This window comes from Impatiens glandulifera, chromosome 6 (genome assembly GCF_907164915.1).
Source record: "Impatiens glandulifera chromosome 6, dImpGla2.1, whole genome shotgun sequence".
NCBI classification, from domain to species: domain Eukaryota; kingdom Viridiplantae; phylum Streptophyta; class Magnoliopsida; order Ericales; family Balsaminaceae; genus Impatiens; species Impatiens glandulifera.
In genome coordinates, this window is record NC_061867.1 from 17,338,705 (window position 1) to 17,357,942 (window position 19,238).

The following is a 19,238-nucleotide window of genomic DNA, read 5'->3' on the forward strand; positions in this document are numbered from 1 at the left end:
AATTACCCTTTTCGTGTTACGCGAAAAGTGACTTCGCGTTTCGCAAAGTGGATTAGGGTTTAGTATAAATAATCAAATTTTTTAATTTCATTCATTTCCTTTCTCTCTCTTCTCTCCCTGTTCTTGTTCGATGGCGGCAGCGAAAACTACGGCGACGGCGGCTACAGCTAGGGCGACGTCGACGGCGGCGGAAAACAAAGATAAGAAAACCCTAACCTTGAATCGATGTTTATAATACAGATTTATGTTCTTATTTCCATATCTTCATTTCAAACTCTAACCCTAACCCTAAATCGATTTATGTTCATGTTTCTAGTATCTTTATTTGAAAATCCTAAATCAATTTATGTTTTTATTGTCTATTATCTTCATTTCAAATGATTTATGTTATTCTTAATCAAACCCTAACCCTAAATCAATTTAATTTGTTCTTATTGGTTCATATTGGTTCATATTTTTGTTCATCTTATTGTTCATATGTCGACGATGATATTTGCAGATCATATGGGTTCCGTTTCAGGGAAGATACCTCGCGTTTCGCTAAGTACTTCGCGTTTCGCTAAGTACTCTGCGTTTCGTTAAGGGTCAATTTTTTTTGTTATTTATAGTGAATCATGAACTTCATTTGACAAGGTATCTACATCTCTCATGGTTTTGAAGAGAAGTTGTGTTAGCAAAACAAACCTTAATAGATTTTACATTAATGGAAACATTTAGATTTTTCAGAAAAGACCATTGAAGAAGCCATCATTGACCTCCAGGTAAGAGGAGATGGTTTGACTTTGATTTCGTTAGTCATTAAGCTAAAGAAATAAATTTCAAACAATCTTCTCTTACCTGGAGCTCAATGATTGCTTCTTCAAAGGCCTTTTCTGAAGAATCTAAATGTTTCCATGTAAAATTAATAAGATTTGTTTTGCTAACACAACTTCTCTTCAAAACCATGACTTTGTTGTTGATACTTTGTCAAACGAAATAGATTACCTATGAATCAAATAAAGTTTTTTATACTTCACGTTTCTCTAAGGACTTCGCGTTTCGCTAGGGACTTCGCGTTTCACTAAGGACTTCGCGTTTCGCTAGGGACTTCGCGTTTCTCTAGGGACTTCGCGTTTCGCTAAGGACTTCGCGTCTCGCTAGGAACTTCACGTCTCGCTAAGGAAGTCGAAGAGGCGCGCGTAGGAAGTTGAAGAGGCGCGCGTTTCTACACGCGCTATACCTTATATTTAAAAAAATCATTTCTGCATGTGAACATTTCATTTATTCTATCCCTTGAGTCGTCTCTCTCTAACCGTCTCTTCACTGAACTCCTCCCTGCCAAGGCCGATCCTTTCTGCCCGTCTTCTCGTCCGTCATTAATCTCAGGGTTATTTAGTTTTTCGGTTGTTGCTTGTCTTTTTATGGTTTTTTGTTTATGGGTTTTGGTTTTTGCATGTTAAGTTTTAGGGTTTTTGCTTGTCTGTTTCTGGTTATTGGTTTATGTTTAGGGTTTTTGCTCGTCTTATGTTAAGTTTAATGTTCATGGTTTCTCAATGGGCATATCCCATATTAGGGTTTTACGAAGTACTTCCCAATTTTTTAAGTACTTCCCGATTCACTAAGTACCTCGCGTTTCGCTAAGTATCTCGTGTTTCGCTAAGTACTTAGTGTTTCGTTAAGTACTTATGGTTTGCGATGGTTTATGTATTTGTTCTTACATTTTTGTTGTTGTTCCTTTTGTAGATGGCAGAAACCACAGTTAATGAGTTTTCTGATTGGATTTCTTGGAAAAGCGCCCTCTACTTGAAGAAGATTGTTATGAAGTTTGAGGAAATGGATTTTGTGGAGAAGGTTTATAATACCCAATTTAGATATATATTTGCAGCCCCAGTGTTGCAGTTCTCAGGAACTTTTGTACTTCACATGTTGCTTATGAGGGTAAGCTCGAATTCCAAGGAGATAACTTTCAATGTCAATGGGCAGCAACTTGTATTTGGTATGAAGGAGTACGCCTTGGTCACAGGCTTAAACTTCGATAGGTTTCCTAAGGTGAATGAAGAAGAATGCTAAGGTTGTCCACCTCTCTTAGTAAAATATTTTAAAGGGGAAGACGAGTGTACGAATGCAAGAAGTGGATTTTGCTTTTTTGAAATGCAAAGTTAAGGAATATGCATGGAAGATGGGGCTGATATGCCTGATTTTCTAGTATGTATTTTCATTTGAACCAAGGAGGGTGGTATTTCCAAAAATCCTCCACATGGTGGAAGACGAGGAAACTTCCCTTCGATTTCCATGGGGGAAGGTCACCTTTAGAGCCACCCTCAAGGGTTTGAATAAGAACATGAAACATCTCAGTCACCAATATTATGAGAAGAAGAAAAAGTGTGATGATCCTTATGCTCATTTTTCTTATAACATTTATGGGTTTGCACGGGCATTTCAAGTGTGGACATATGAGGTCATCAAAGTCTTTGTCCCTAAAATTTCCAGAAAGAATCAACTTAATGATCCTCTACGCCCAAGGTTGTTAGTTTGTCATTCCAACAAGAAGAACACCTTGATCGAGATAAAGTCTGCCCTTGAGACCACGGATCTGACTAAGATAGAAGAGTCCTCCATGGAGAAGAGGTTATATAGTGGTGTTAACTTTGAACAAATAGACGAGTCAACTGATCAATTTTTTGAGGAATTTACAAAAGGGAAGATAGTTAAAGAGGATTTTGATGAAGAGAAAAGTGAACATGATGATGAACATAAAGAGCCTAGTCCCAAACTGTTAGGATCTAGGTCGCCGCTGGTGGACCGGGGGTTGGACCGGTTAGCGGTTCTCACTCGTAGGGTGGTGGTTAATCCGGTTAGAGATTAACACCGGGGTTTCAATACTACACAACCTGTCACAAACCCTTGAACTAGGTTCAAGCGCGGAAGAGGTTTGCTTTCAAGTTGAAGCGGTACACGTGTATGATAGGCGGAGTCGGTTTCGGATGATGGAGATTTGAAGGATGGTGGATCGGTTTCGGTTATCTGGATATTCGGTATGGTCAGTATGGAGTTGGTTTGGAGCGGTATGGTTAAGTTAGTCGGTTATGTAATGAAGCCAACGGAAAGTAAATAACACAACAGATTTTATGGATGTTCGGAGATAAAACTCCTACGTCACCCCTTCCTCTCGAAACCGCGAGAAGGATATTCACTAAGGAATACAAGTACAATTCGATCGAGACTTATTTCCTGCTCGATAACACTCTTACAATTCACACCGAAATTGTAGCACACACACTTAGAATTTAGCACTTAGGCTTTCTTAGAATACCACACTGTTATCACTTGTAGTAAATACACTTAGCTCTTGTTATCCCAAAGTTTGTCCCGCATTTACTCTTCTGCAACTGCCTCCTTTTATAGGTGAAATATGCCAACGGTCATATTTCGAAGCCTTGAATCTGATTGGCTGATCAGAGGTGCAGTGATTCAGTGTCTCAGACCTGCCGGTCATCTCCTCAGACCTGACGGTCAATCTCAGACCTGGTATCATGTTTCAGACCTGCCGGTCTGTATGGCAAACCTGCTGGGTTTGTCTTTTACTTGATATAGGCACTGTCTGCTTGGACAGTTGTCTGTACTTTGAAGATTTCCTTTCTGGCTTATCCCGAAATGGAAGGATCCGGTGGTACTGTCTTCTGCAGCCTGCAGGCTTTCCTCAGACTTGCATGGATATGGAAGTATTCAGTCTGCTCCTTTGGTATCATTCTCAACAGATACCCAAAGTGTCTTCTTGTACTAGTCGGCCTCTTGACTTGGCCGAATGTCTTTTGGTAGTGAAGTAACCGAACTTCTTCCGGTTATTCTTGTCTTGTAGATAATCGGCTATTTGATGGATCTGGCTTTTAGGCTTTGGCCGATCCTTTGTGCGGTCACGTTCAGAATGCTTTTGATCGGTATGGTAACTTGACCAGTTAGGTTTTCTTCAGTCGGTTCTCTTGTTCATCCGGTCCGGTTCCTTGTTCCTGATGATTCCGGTTTTGAGCTTTGGCCGATCCTTTCTCTGTGCGGTCACGTACCGAATACTCTTGATCGGTTTGGTAGCTTGACCGGTTAGGTTTCTTTAGCCGGTTCCGGATGACTTTAGGTTTTTCATAGCTTCTTCTGGCCGGTTTGATATTCAATCGGTTAGATTTCTTGACCGTTCTTTCGGTTTACAACTCAATTGGTCCTGAACTTGAACCTGTCCGGATTTTGAACTTCTTGACCGAACCGGTTGACCGAACTCCGGTTGACTGAGCCGGTATACATTGTCGAACCGATCTTGCCTATAGGTAAATTTCGGATTTTGCTCAGCTTCCCTGAAATAGCAAAACTTTAAATATTATTTGCTGTCGATGAGATTTGATCCCTGGTCACATGTGTGACAGGCATGGTTGTTTACCACTACGCTACAACACCTTCTTGTTATATTTAAACCAATTAATATACTTGATATGACTTAACGGTTTATTTTCTAACAATTTCTCCCTTTTTGATTATTTTATTTAAAATTATCAAAATCATGTAAGTTTGCAACCGTAGGCCGGTTGTTTTTGTTTGTCCGGTTTTTTGAAAAAGACTTAGAGAATTTTTCGAAAAATTTTGGGAGAAAATTTTGAGAAAGGTTTTGGAAGAGTCTTTATCTTTTATCTAACAATTTCTCCCTTTTTGATTATTTAGAATAAATATTCAAAACCATGCAAGAAGTAAGAAGTAGGCCGGTTTAAAAATCTTATGTTTGTTTGGCCGGTTTAATCTAATAATTCTAAAATATTTCTAAGGGAAGAAAACTTAGACTCGAGAAGTGGCTTTGTGAGGATGTTAGCCACTTCATGCTTGTTCCCTTCATGTGATGTGTCTGTCAGCAGCCGGCTGTCCGAATGCAATGTTGTCTTTTCCAAGCCTTTGTCTTGATTTACCTACATTCATAGACAATAGAAAATCTGGTTCCCATTTTTCTTTGGGTCCGCGGTTGATTAGTCCCTTGGGTATCCAAACTTTAATAAATCGGATAGCTTTCTTTGCTAGGGTTTTAACTGTCCTTTTGGCGCTCGGTCTCGTGTATTTCGGTTTTCCTTCAAATGTCCTAAATGGTGGTCTTTGATTCGGTGATCTGTGGTTTGACCTACGCGGTTCAGGGAAGTTTTTCTTATATCTGAGGATTTCGGCTTTTCTTTTCTCAGGGTCAAGCCATGAGTCGGTTGGACCAACATAATCGTATTTTAGCTTCTCTTCCCTATAGTATGCGGTCTCCTCTTCTTCCTTGGTCAGTTCCCTAGTAGGTTCACTAGATTGTTCGGTCTTGGGATCTAACTCGGTTTCTAGAGTAGGAGTATCATCAGGTTGTATGGCTTCCGGTTCGGTTATGATAAGTACCTCTGGTTCTGTCGGAGTGGGTATTATGGGATCGGTTCTAATGTTGAGGTGCTTAGGTAGCATGGCCAGTAGGTTCTTATATTCTTCGACCATGTCATTCAATGCTTCATATAACTCATCTTTAGTAAATTCATCATAGGGGGAATCAAATACCTGTTCCTCATTTGCCATGAGGCACGTGAGCTCATCATCGCTGTCACTGCGAGCCCACAAACTTCCACCATCGTCGGCTATTAGTGCTTTCGGTACCTCACTTCCTTCACCGGTTTGTTGATAGTTATTTCGGTTATTTTGATTGTCCGGTTTCCGGTCATCTCTCCTCGGTTTTCTGCATTCCCACTTGTTTTCCTTGGTTCTTTCATTTCCCTCGAAGATCTGGATAACTGTGTTCCATGTCTCCTTCGCGGTTTTGCAATCTCTGATCTTGCAATATGTGTTTCTGTCTACGCTGTTGGAGATCCGGTTTCTTGCATGGTTGTCCAGATTGTTCCTTCTCCTATCTTCAGCCGTCCATTCTTTTCTATCTTTATCAATGAATATCGGTCCTTCGGTTAGAATGGACTCCATTTCATCATCCAAGGTGATTAGATGTAGATACATCCGTGCCTTCCAGTTGGCAAAGTCTTCACCTTCTAGCATTGGAGGCCTATCCTGATACATGCTTGCTTGAGTATTGAAACTAACTGCTCTGATACCAATTGTTAGGATCTAGGTCGCCGCTGGTGGACCGGGGGTTGGACCGGTTAGCGGTTCTCACTCGTAGGGTGGTGGTTAATCCAGTTAGAGATTAACACCGGGGTTTCAATACTACACAACCTGTCACAAACCCTTGAACTAGGTTCAAGCGCGGAAGAGGTTTGCTTTCAAGTTGAAGCGGTACACGTGTGTGATAGGCGGAGTCGGTTTCGGATGATGGAGATTTGAAGAATGGTGGGTCGGTTTCGGTTATCTGGATATTCGGTATGATTAGTATGGAGTCGGTTTGGAGCGGTATGGTTAAGTTAGTCGGTTAGGTAATGAAGCCAACAGAAAGTAAATAACACAACAGATTTTATGGATGTTCGGAGATAAAACTCCTACGTCACCCCTTCCTCTCGAAACCGCGAGAAGGATATTCACTAAGGAATACAAATACAATCCGATCGAGACTTATTTCCTGCTCGATAACACTCTTACAATTCACACCGAAATTGTAGCACACACACTTAGAATTTAGCACTTAGGCTTTCTTAGAATACCACACTGTTATCACTTGTAGTAAATACACTTAGCTCTTGTTATCCCAAAGTTTGTCCCGCATTTACTCTTCTGCAACTGCCTCCTTTTATAGGTGAAATATGCCAACGGTCATATTTCGAAGCCTTGAATCTGATTGGCTGATCAGAGATGCAGTGATTCAGTGTCTCAGACCTGCGGTCTTCTCCTCAGACCTGACGGTCAATCTCAGACCTGGCATCCTGTTTCAGACCTGCCGGTCTGTAAAGCAAACCTGCTGGATTTGTCTTTTACTCAATGTAGGCACTGTCTGCTTGGACAGTTGTCTGTACTTTGAAGATTTCCTTTCTGGCTTATCCCGAAGTAGAAGGATCCGGTAGTACTGTTTTCTGCAGCCTACAGTCTTTCCTCAGACTTGCATGGATATGGAAGTATTCAGTCTGTTCCTTTGGTATCATTCTCAACAGATACCCAAAGTGTCTTCTTGTACTAGTCGGCCTCTTGACTTGGCCTAGGTTGGCCACTTGACTTGGCCGAATGTCTTTTGATAGTAAAGTAACCGGATTTCTTCCGGTTATGATTGCCTTGTGGATTGATCGGCTGTATGATGATTCCGGTTTTGAGCTTTGGCCGATCCTTCCTCTGTGCGGTCACGTACCGAATACTCTTGATCGGTTTGGTAGCTTGACCGGTTCGGTTTCTTCAGTTGGTTCTCTTCTGTTTATCCGGTCCGGTTCCTTGTCCCTGCATGGGAAGTTTGTTTAAGTTAGGTTTATTCGAACCGGTATGAATTTATCTAACAATTTCTCCCTTTTTGATTATTTTATTTAAAATTATCAAAATTATGTAAGTTTGCAACCGTAGGCCGGTTGTTTTGTTTGGCCGATTTTGAAAAAGACTTAGAGAATTTTTCGAAAAATTTTGGGGGAGGAGTTTTGGAAGAATCTCTATCTTTTATCTAACAATTTCTCCCTTTTTGATTATTTTATTTAAAATTATCAAAATCATGTAGAAATGCAAAATAAGGCCGGTATTCAAAAATAACTTTATATATTCATAGATAACCGGAAAAGACTAAGCAAAAATACTAAGGTAAGTAAGAAAAAGAAGGATAGTCCCTATTCTGAGTCCGTGAATTCGTAGGCACTCTTCTTTCTCTTTGATTGCGGTGGCGGTTGCGGTTGCGGTTGCGTGGAGTGTCGTGGTCTTTTAGATCGGTACCGCAGCTGTTCTTCGAGTTCATCCTCGACTTGGTCGTCTTGCTGCGAAGTACCCGTCTCGACCGGGTCAGAAATTATATTGAGCATCTCCACAATCCGAACTGGGGAGATCGCATTGTAACCACTGTAAGGAATAATACCTTCCGGCTTGATGAAGCCGAATTTGCCACCCTCTTCAGTCTGCCCAAAGAAGGGTTCTCTGATTTTCCGGCCATGGAGGGCGCTGATGAATACTACTATGGGCTCCGCTGCTTAGGAACCTTAGATACGGTGGAAACCCATGGGTTGAAAACCCGTCTCGGTCGTAGCACTCAGCTACTTCTTGAGATTGTCACTCGGTCCATTCTGTGCCAATCTCTAAATCAGCGGTATTCAAGGAATACCTACCACATGATGACCCACATCTACAACCACACGCCCATCAATTGGGCGGCGGTTCTCTTTCAAATCTTGAGGAAAATGGTGCGGACCAAGAAGAGTCTCGGCTTTGCACCCCACATCAGCAGGTTGATTCTCAAGTACCGGCCAGATTTTGGACCGGGTACACCGGCATCCCCCTCAAACATCCTCGATAAAGATGCCGTGGTGGAAAAGTATTCCAAAATGGTGCTTACTGTTTAAACATCTTTACTTAAATGTCTGTCTTTCGTACTATCGGTTTCCATTTTAATAAAATATCGTTTCAGCCTTGATGATCGTTTCTCTTTGTTTTTCTCTAACATAACCGGCTTAATATCGTTCGCATCCGGTATCATAAAATCTGCTTAAAACCGTTAAACACCGATCAATCAAAATATCTGAAACACTATTAGAAACCGATCTGTCATTCGGTCTCAAAGAAATGAAAGCGTCATCCATGACATAGGCTAAGTGTTTTGGAGGGAAAATTTCCGCCCAAAACAGCCGCCCACAGTTTTCGGTTTCCCGCCCACAGTCTGGCGTCTTTTCGTTTTGGAGGGAAAATTCCCGCCCATTCATGATGGGACGGTTGGATCCCCAAACCGTGACTATAAAAGGGGGTCTTCGGTCATTTATTTCATTCTCACGCGAATTCACTTTATCTCTCTAACTTCTCTAAATTCTTCGAAGCCGATTTCTATCATTTTCAAATTCCTCAAACATGGGTCGTGATTCGGTATTATTCAAACTATACTCTCAAGTGGACTTTGAAGAAATTCGGCAGAATGGAACAACCGGAGCAAAGGAAGTCATTGATATGCTGTTAAAAACCGGTCTGGAACATTTCCTAGATGGTCCTCACGTAATTTACAAAGACGCGGTCGAAGAGTTCTTCAAAACCGCAACCATCTCCTACGATAGGATCCTCGCAACAGTCTGTGGTTCCCAAGTAGAGATCACCGAAGCAGTGGTGGCCGAAAGTTTGCGTCTCCCAACTACCGGCATGGACGCAATGGCAGAGATGGACGATGATACTTTCAAAACCGCTTGCCGCATCTTATCAGCAACCAAAAAGCCGGTTACCACATCCGGAAAGAAACAGATGCTGAAACCGGAGCTTATCCCGGCGTGTGACGTTTTTGCCAAGGCGATCCTGGCAAGAGGAGGAAACTTCAGCAATCTGACCAGAGACAAAATCAAAATGATTTTTCGTCTAATGGAAGGAACAGAGGTCAACTGGGCAAGAGCAGTCTTCGGCAACCTCATGGATATGGTAAGACCGGATTCAGCCCGGTCATGGGGATATGCCGTGCAACTCGGCAAGATCTTTTTACACTTGAACATCAACGTCGGTCCCGGTGTTGGGATAATCAAACGTAGCATCATCCGATCAAGGCAATTTCTTCCAAGAAAGCAGTCGGCCTCCAGTTCCTCAGGTGGCCAAAAGAAGAAAGCCGCAAAGAAAGATGCCTCTGCAAAAGCAAAGACCGGAGGAAAGAGGAAAGAAAAGGTAATTTTCGAAGACCCACCTCAACAAACAGAGGATGAGGAGTGGGCCGATGAGGAAGCCGACACAGAGGGAACCGAGTATAGAACGGACCATGAAGACGATCTTTCGGCTCGGAGTCCGACCGATGCCGAACAAAGCTTCAATCCTGAGACCACCGAGGGTGAGGACGGGGTTGATGAAGGAGACAATGATGAAAGAGCCGATGATGGAAACTTCAACAGAGAGGAGGCCGACGAAGCGGAGGCCGAAAGACTAGCCCAGAATATCTTTCAGGGCATTATCAGAAGAGACGAGGATGTCATAGACTTATATCTGGAGTGGCATGAGTACCGGTTTAATACAAAGTATAAAGACATCCTATCGGACCACTCGCAAGAACACTGCATCGCCAGATTGGAGGAAGTGGAGGACAATATCCTACGTCTCACCAAATCCAATACCATTCAGGAAATACAATGCCGAACTTGCCTACTGATACCGAGAAGTCATCTTCGACAGATAAGAAGGCGTATCAGAAAGATTAAGGAAGAATATGCCGAAGGGGGATCGGTGTCTACAGTAGCACCGCTGGTATTGGAAAAGCTTGAAAAGGGCAAATTGGAAATACGCCAAGAGATAGGGCGGTTAGAAGCTATATGCAATCAGAAACAAGTTCCGGTGTATACCGCTCCGGTCATCGAAGATTTTCAAACAGACTGGACAACAGAGGACACTGTGACACCAAGGGACATTGAGACACCACTGCCAGAAAATGATGAGGTACCGACTTCAAAGACTGTTGAGGTACAAAGTTTAGAAAATGTCGAGGTACCGATCTCGGAAGTTCCGGTTACGAACTTGGAGGAGGCGGTCACATTAGAAACACCTACTGAGGTTGTTGAAATAACAGACTCCGATGAGAGAGCCGATCCTGATCCAACCAAGCAGTCCCATCCTACTCCACCACCGGCAGCCACCATTTCAGTTCCCCCTAAGGAATGGATTGAAGACCGGCTCCAAGAGTTTGAAGCATCCGTTTCGGGGCGGATTGATGAACAACTCAAGAAATTTGAAGTGTCCACGTCAGGGCAAATGGAAGACCGGCTTCAGAAATTTGAGGCATCAATATCAGAGATGATTGATGACCGGATAGTTGACCACAACGTCTCTAAGCTTCAACCATTCAAGGATAGCGCCGATAAAATATTTGACTCGGCCATACAGTTCGCCAATGCGACGAAGCTGGTTGTGGATCACACTCAAACACGCCTGGAGCAACTCAGCACCGGACTATGGGAAGAGGCCGGTGAGCGAGAAAACTGTGCTCAGCATATTGTAGCTCTGGAGGGTCTCACTTCGGAATTAAAGAAGGATTTCGAACGGGTCGACCCAACAATTAAACGAGTCTCGGTACTGGAAAAGAAGAACGAAGATCTCGTGGCCGAAGTCAAGGCACTTACTGCACAGATGGCCGAAATCCTGAAAGCTAAGGAAAACGCGGATGCCGCGGCTATAGAGGCCGATGCTCTGGTTGCTAAGAGAGTCCAGGAAAGTCTGGACGCCGAAATCAACAAAGACAAAGAGGCGCCGCGAGCGACTCCGCTGACCGAGGAAGAAGTAGAGGCCGAGAGAATAAGAAGGGCTGAGATCATGTATCCAGGGTATGCTGAGCAAATAGCAAGACAAGCTGCGGAGGATGCCGAACGGCTGGAGAGACAAAAACGTGGGCTGGAAGAGTTCTCCGAAGCAAACAAGAAGAAAAAGAAAGTGGCCCCCTCTGCTTCGGCACCGGTCGCCTCCGCCTCAGCACCAAAGAAAAGAAAGAAGCCGGCTCCTAAGAAAGTTCGGATTGTGGAGATGCTCAATATAATTTCTGACCCGGTCGAGACGGGTACTTCGCAGCAAGACGACCAAGTCGAGGATGAACTCGAAGAACAGCTGCGGTACCGATCTAAAAGACCACGACACTCCACGCAACCGCAACCGCAACCGCCACCGCAATCAAAGAGAAAGAAGAGTGCCTACGAATTCACGGACTCAGAATAGGGACTATCCTTCTTTTTCTTACTTACCTTAGTATTTTTGCTTAGTCTTTTCCGGTTATCTATGAATATATAAAGTTATTTTTGAATACCGGCCTTATTTTGCATTTCTACATGATTTTGATAATTTTAAATAAAATAATCAAAAAGGGAGAAATTGTTAGATAAAAGATAGAGATTCTTCCAAAACTCCTCCCCCAAAATTTTTCGAAAAATTCTCTAAGTCTTTTTCAAAATCGGCCAAACAAAACAACCGGCCTACGGTTGCAAACTTACATAATTTTGATAATTTTAAATAAAATAATCAAAAAGGGAGAAATTGTTAGATAAATTCATACCGGTTCGAATAAACCTAACTTAAACAAACTTCCCATGCAGGGACAAGGAACCGGACCGGATAAACAGAAGAGAACCAACTGAAGAAACCGAACCGGTCAAGCTACCAAACCGATCAAGAGTATTCGGTACGTGACCGCACAGAGGAAGGATCGGCCAAAGCTCAAAACCGGAATCATCATACAGCCGATCAATCCACAAGGCAATCATAACCGGAAGAAGTCCGGTTACTTTACTATCAAAAGACATTCGGCCAAGTCAAGTGGCCAACCTAGGCCAAGTCAAGAGGCCGACTAGTACAAGAAGACACTTTGGGTATCTGTTGAGAATGATACCAAAGGAACAGACTGAATACTTCCATATCCATGCAAGTCTGAGGAAAGACTGTAGGCTGCAGAAAACAGTACTACCGGATCCTTCTACTTCGGGATAAGCCAGAAAGGAAATCTTCAAAGTACAGACAACTGTCCAAGCAGACAGTGCCTACATTGAGTAAAAGACAAATCCAGCAGGTTTGCTTTACAGACCGGCAGGTCTGAAACAGGATGCCAGGTCTGAGATTGACCGTCAGGTCTGAGGAGAAGACCGCAGGTCTGAGACACTGAATCACTGCATCTCTGATCAGCCAATCAGATTCAAGGCTTCGAAATATGACCGTTGGCATATTTCACCTATAAAAGGAGGCAGTTGCAGAAGAGTAAATGCGGGACAAACTTTGGGATAACAAGAGCTAAGTGTATTTACTACAAGTGATAACAGTGTGGTATTCTAAGAAAGCCTAAGTGCTAAATTCTAAGTGTGTGTGCTACAATTTCGGTGTGAATTGTAAGAGTGTTATCGAGCAGGAAATAAGTCTCGATCGGATTGTATTTGTATTCCTTAGTGAATATCCTTCTCGCGGTTTCGAGAGGAAGGGGTGACGTAGGAGTTTTATCTCCGAACATCCATAAAATCTGTTGTGTTATTTACTTTCTGTTGGCTTCATTACCTAACCGACTAACTTAACCATACCGCTCCAAACCGACTCCATACTAATCATACCGAATATCCAGATAACCGAAACCGACCCACCATTCTTCAAATCTCCATCATCCGAAACCGACTCCGCCTATCACACACGTGTACCGCTTCAACTTGAAAGCAAACCTCTTCTGCGCTTGAACCTAGTTCAAGGGTTTGTGACAGGTTGTGTAGTATTGAAACCCCGGTGTTAATCTCTAACCGGATTAACCACCACCCTACGAGTGAGAACCGCTAACCGGTCCAACCCCCGGTCCACCAGCGGCGACCTAGATCCTAACACAAACCTTCCATCAGGAAGAGAAAGGCTGAAGCTACTCTCAAAGAAGCAGTAAACCTAAAGAGGAAGCTTGCTTATGAATCGAGTCCTCCCAATGTCAACATTCGTAGTCCCCCCACCGCGACGTCAAGTCCTGCATTACCTCCAACATCTTTTGTTGGATGTAAATGTGAAGAGCTGAAGGAGGAGGTAAAAGCGCTGAAGGAGGAGCTCATCAAAGAGGTGAAGGAGGAGCTTAAAGATATGAAAACAACTTACGAAGAAACTCAAGCACACCACCAGGCTTTTATTAAAAAGTTGGTTGTTAGTATGTCCGAACAGTTATTAGCCAAATCCAACTAAAGGATGACCATTTTAATAGACATAATAGATAATATGGAAGAGGAGAAGAAGAAGAAGAGCAAAGTGGACAAGAAGGACAAGACTGAGGTAAGATAATAAAACTTAGCATTTTGCGAAGTACTTCCCGATTCGCTAAGTACCTCGCGTTTCGCTAAGTACCTAGTCAATTGTTATTCATATCTGACTACAATGTTATTCTATTTTTGCAGGATGGGAAGGTGGAGGAGATGAAGACGAATGAGATGGAGTTGAAGGATGGGAAGGTGGAGGAGAGTGTGGATGTGAAGGATAAAACTGAGGTAATTTATACTTAGCGAAGTCAAATGTTGTTTCGGGAAGTAAACGCTGACCACAATGTTGTTCTATTTTTGCAGGAGATGAAGACGAATGAGATGGAGTTGAAGGATGGGAAGGTTGAGGAGAGTGTGGATGCAAAGGTTGAGGAGAGTGTGGATGTGAAGGATAAAACTGAGGTAATTTATACTTAGCGAAGTCAAATGTTGTTTCGGGAAGTAAACACTGACCACAATGTTGTTCTATTTTTGTAGGAGATGAAGACGAATGAGATGGAGTTGAAGGATGGGAAGGTGGAAGAGAGTGTGGATATGAATGTTGAGAATGATGTGAAGGTGGATGGTGGGGAGGTTGATAAGGAGATTGAGAATTATGTGAAGGTGGATGGTGGGGAGATGTTGCTCTCCGATATGATGCAACAAATAATTGAGAATAAGAAGGATAAGGTCAATGTTGAGAAGGATGGGAAGGTGGACGATGATGATGATTTCAAATTATACAACACTCCACCTAAAGGAGTTTTGAAAAAAGAGAGAGTGATGAAGCATAAAAAAGATGAAGTCTACACCAACCATTCTTTGTCAAAACAGTCAAAGACAAATGATCCATTAACTGTCAATCCCCTTCAAAAATTTGATGATGACCTGCTTTTTCAATTAGATAATTGGTTGAAAGATCCAACCACCAATGATCAGAAAAAGTCTTTATATACTTGTGAAGTAGCGAAGAAGTTGTTTGTTAGAATTCTAACAAAGTGCACATGGCTTAAAGATCTTGTAAGTCGTGCAATTCATAATTCATTAATGTTATTCTAAGTTGTTTTTTAATGTTGTTTGATATATACTGCATTTTTTCCCATTTTGCAGGAAGTCGACGCATTCTGCCACTTCTTGCAAAAAATGATTGCGCTATATCCCAAAACATATAAACATTCTAAAGTAACAATAGGGGATTGCTTATTAGCAGATAAGATGAGGTGAGAGTACCAGAAGTTTAAAAAGGATCTTGAAAATTATCCTATAGTACAAGAATTTGATTAGTACTTCCTGGGTGTGGACCATAGATATATGCCATATTGGCCATCAATCGACGATATATACGTGCCTTTGAATATTGGCAACAAGCACTGGGTATTGTGCATTGCTAGTCTACAAAATAATCACATTGACAGTTATGACTGCGACTCTGGTATTTATAGGAATCTCGATCTATACATGAGACCTTTGTGTGAGATGATTCCACGATTATTTGCAATGGGAGTCACTGATGCTCAGATATAAAGGTTTCCTAATTTCAACTTCGAGAAAATGACATACAAAAGGTTTCCACACCCACCCAAAAATGCAGTCGCTAAGGTAGGTGAAGTCCCTAGAGCAGCCGAGAGTAGGGACCGTAGTGTATTTATGCTTATGTATATGGAATACTTGACTGTTAACTTAGGTGTAGAGAAGGTGACCTCTAATGAAATGGAGTTTTTTAGACAGAAGATGGCGGTCAGGTTATTCCATCAAATTATCGAACCTTAGTATTGTAATATTGTATTGAATTTTGGATAGAACTTGAACCTGGAGTTACATGTAATGTTAAAATATTTGTAGTTTTAATTTAGTGTGTATATTCTGTCTGGTTGATTACATTGGATGATAATTTGAATGACTTCGCGTTTCGCTAGGTATTTTATTGACTTCGCGTTTCGCTAGGGACTTAGCGTTTCACTAAGTACTTAGCGTTTCTCTAAGTACTTAGCGTATCGCTAAGTACTTCACGTTTTTCTTTACATCTATATTATAAGTTTATTTTTGTGTACATACTTGATTTTTGTGAAAAACATACCAAATCATACCAAAGAATTGAACATGTACTTCAATGTACATAACATACCAAAGCAGTGTATGTGAAGAAACTTCAAGTGAAACTTCAAGCCTGCACTTCAGTGTATGTGAAGAAACTTCAAGGCTGAATAGTAGTAAGGAAGTATACTCAAACTAAACTAAACTAAACTAAACTGTGTATCATTCGTTGCCTTCTATTCAGACTTGAAGGTATCCTTCAATGTACAACGTGTGTATGTGTAACTTTACCTCTATTTATAAAAACATAAATTTAACTTTAACTTTAACTTATGACTTTTAACTTTAACTTTTAACTTTAACATTAACTTAACGAGGCACACAAACTTTCTGGAAAAGCAGCACACAAGGCATTGACGAGCTTGGGTGTCTATCGGATAGAAAGAAGAGATCATCAACTAATCTAATTGCTTCTCTCAGTTTTTGTATAAAATAAGTCCAAGAGTTATTATTCTCTGAATCAACAACGCCGAATGCGACAAGATATAGTTGCTCATTCGCATCCAATGCATTAACCACCAATAGTTGACCTCCCACCTTGTGCTTAAGAAAATTGACATCAACACATAATACGGGACGACAAAAGGCTTTGAAACCCCTAATTGAGAGGCCTATGGACATGAACATATACTTGAAGTGGCCGAGCTCGTCTGTCTAGATGTCTGTTATGGTACCCAGATTATTCTTCTCAAACATGTAAAGGTATGATGGTAATTTTTCATAGGAATCCTCTACCGTTCCTCGCACCGCCATGAAAGCCATTTCCCTTGCCCTCCAAGCCTTATTATAAGTCAAATATATCCCATAAGTTGACTGCATGTCTTTAATTATATTTTAGGCAAGTGGTTATGGTGATGGTCCATGTACTTACTCTTCACGCACTGCCCAATAACTCATGCTGTTGTTTGCATTTTTTTCTTTGGCCTCGATAGAACTGAGCATGAGTGTTGTTGGTCGAATTTCCGGATCTCAAACATCTCAGATAATTTACCTTTCACGGCACACAATCTCCACTTGCATGTCTCATCCAAACATTTCACATACCAAAGATGTTTTCTTGACTTCTCCACTTTGAATTCAAAATGATTAGTCATCACATATTTATATAACATCAGTTGTAGTTTTTTTTATTTTCAAACAACGCACCGACTTCCAATATGATTTTAATAGTTAATGCCATCGCAAATGAGGGGTCTGTCGGTGATATGTCTATCGGTGATATGTTTGTCGGTTCTGTCGGTGGTGTACCCAATGATGATCTTCTTGCACTAGATGGTGTACCCATTGATGATCTCATGCACTAGTTGGTGTACCCATTGATGCTTTTCTTGCACTAGCTGGTGTACCCGTTGATGCTCTTCTTGCACTAGTTGGTGTAGGTATTGATGCATGCAAGTCCTGAGTAAGTGGGATGTGAGGCAAAGAGTTATCTTCGACTTCATTACTTTCAACAAAGACATCCGAGGGTACAACTTCTAGTACAATTTTTTGAGTAAGTGGTGGTAGTATACTTTCTTGAGTTTGGTATGTAAGTAGTGGTATATTTTCTTTAGTAAATGGTGATTTTTCTACCACATAGACACACAATGGTGACATAGTTCGACCCAAAATCAAGTGTGATAAATATGTGTTCAAATCCTCATCTTCATCAATAAAATTAAGTCTAAGATTTATGATTTTCGGAATATCATACTTGACTTGTAGCACTAAATCATATGTAGATTTCTGCACGTTAAGTCTATCATAAAGTTTATAAACTAATTCTGCATACCGAGTACTTTGGGGGTAAATCCAATGTTTTGATTGAAGAGGCATCAAAATACAATATTCCATCAGTATCAAATTTCCACTCTCCATTATAGAAAACGAAAACTTCGGCTGCAATAAAAAACATGATTTAGAAATGGGATAATTAATACTATGAAATGGAAGGCCTTTGCGAAACGGGAAGGGCTTCACGAAATGGGAAAACCTTTGCGAAATGGGAAGGCCTTCACGAAACGGGAAGGACTTCGTGAAACGGGAAGGGCTTCGCGAAACGGGAAGTGTCATCAGATAAAACCCTAAATAACACAGTGATTCGGAGATGCAAAAACGAACAACAATAAACTTCAAGTATCATAGGATAAACGTACCAAGTGGAACAATGCTCGTGCTCGCCGTGGAGATCATTGTCTGTATTGCCGCCGATCACCGCCGCCGCAGCCGGCTAGTTTAGAGAGAAGGAGGAGAAAAGAGGGAAGAGAGAGAAGAAGAATAAAAGAAATGAAAAAAGGGCGATGTTATATTAAATAGTAAGGGTATTCTGGACTTTTCACACTATTCCACTTAGCGAAACGCGAAGTACCTTCGCGTTACGCGAAAAGGGTAATATCATCCCAAAAAATTAAAATGGTCACTAGAGCAATATAAATTTGCCGGTTACCACATAGGCAAATACCTCTATCAATAGGGTCATTTCGTCAAATTTCTCTTTGAGAACGTGGAAGAAAAAGAAAATAAAGAGATTGTTGGGACTTGGGAAGATTTTAATTAAGTTTATTAATTAAAAATATATAATAAATTAAAATTAACTACATTTATTCAACTTTTAATAAATCAAATAAAAAATTAGTTTGTTTTATCCAATTAAGTTAGAAAATTGAATTTAGTCGGATTAAATTTGAACTAACATAATTCTAATTATTAAAAATTTTGTTTCAAATAAAAAAGTTAAATTTCTTTCTTAAAATTAATTTGTTAAGTTGGTAAATAATAGAATATTTATAAAAATTTTAAACGTATTTTATTTTTTTTAAAATAATAATTTAGATTTATTTATTTTATTTTGTCGAAGATGATTTTAGTGGCTAAAACATGTATAATGTAAATAAAGATTTGATTTTGTTTTGAAAAGAGATATATTTTGTATCCCTATTATTTTCTCATTTTGTTCTGTTTCAGACCTTCGTTATATATTAATTTAATGTAAATTGTTATCCTTAGACCTTAATTTTTATGGTATAAGTTAGATATTTTAGATCGGATATGAATTGACAAATAAAATAGATAAAAATAAGTGAAAAATATTTTCTAAAATTGACCAAAATATTAGAAATAAACGGCTCCTAATGTGCACATTAGACATAGCGTCAAGGCATTTTATCGTGTGTAATAAGCACAAAACTCCAAAAAAATATTTTTTTAAAGGCATTATTGTTCTAGACGCCAATAATAATTTTTTCATAATTTTGTATAGGTGGCAATATCACAAACTGATTTTTAAGCCGTTCCCCAATTTGAATTAATTTTATTTAAATTTTTTCAAATAGATATTTATATTTTATATTACATTCTCAAACGTCGAAAAAATCATTTTTTCGGAACGAATAT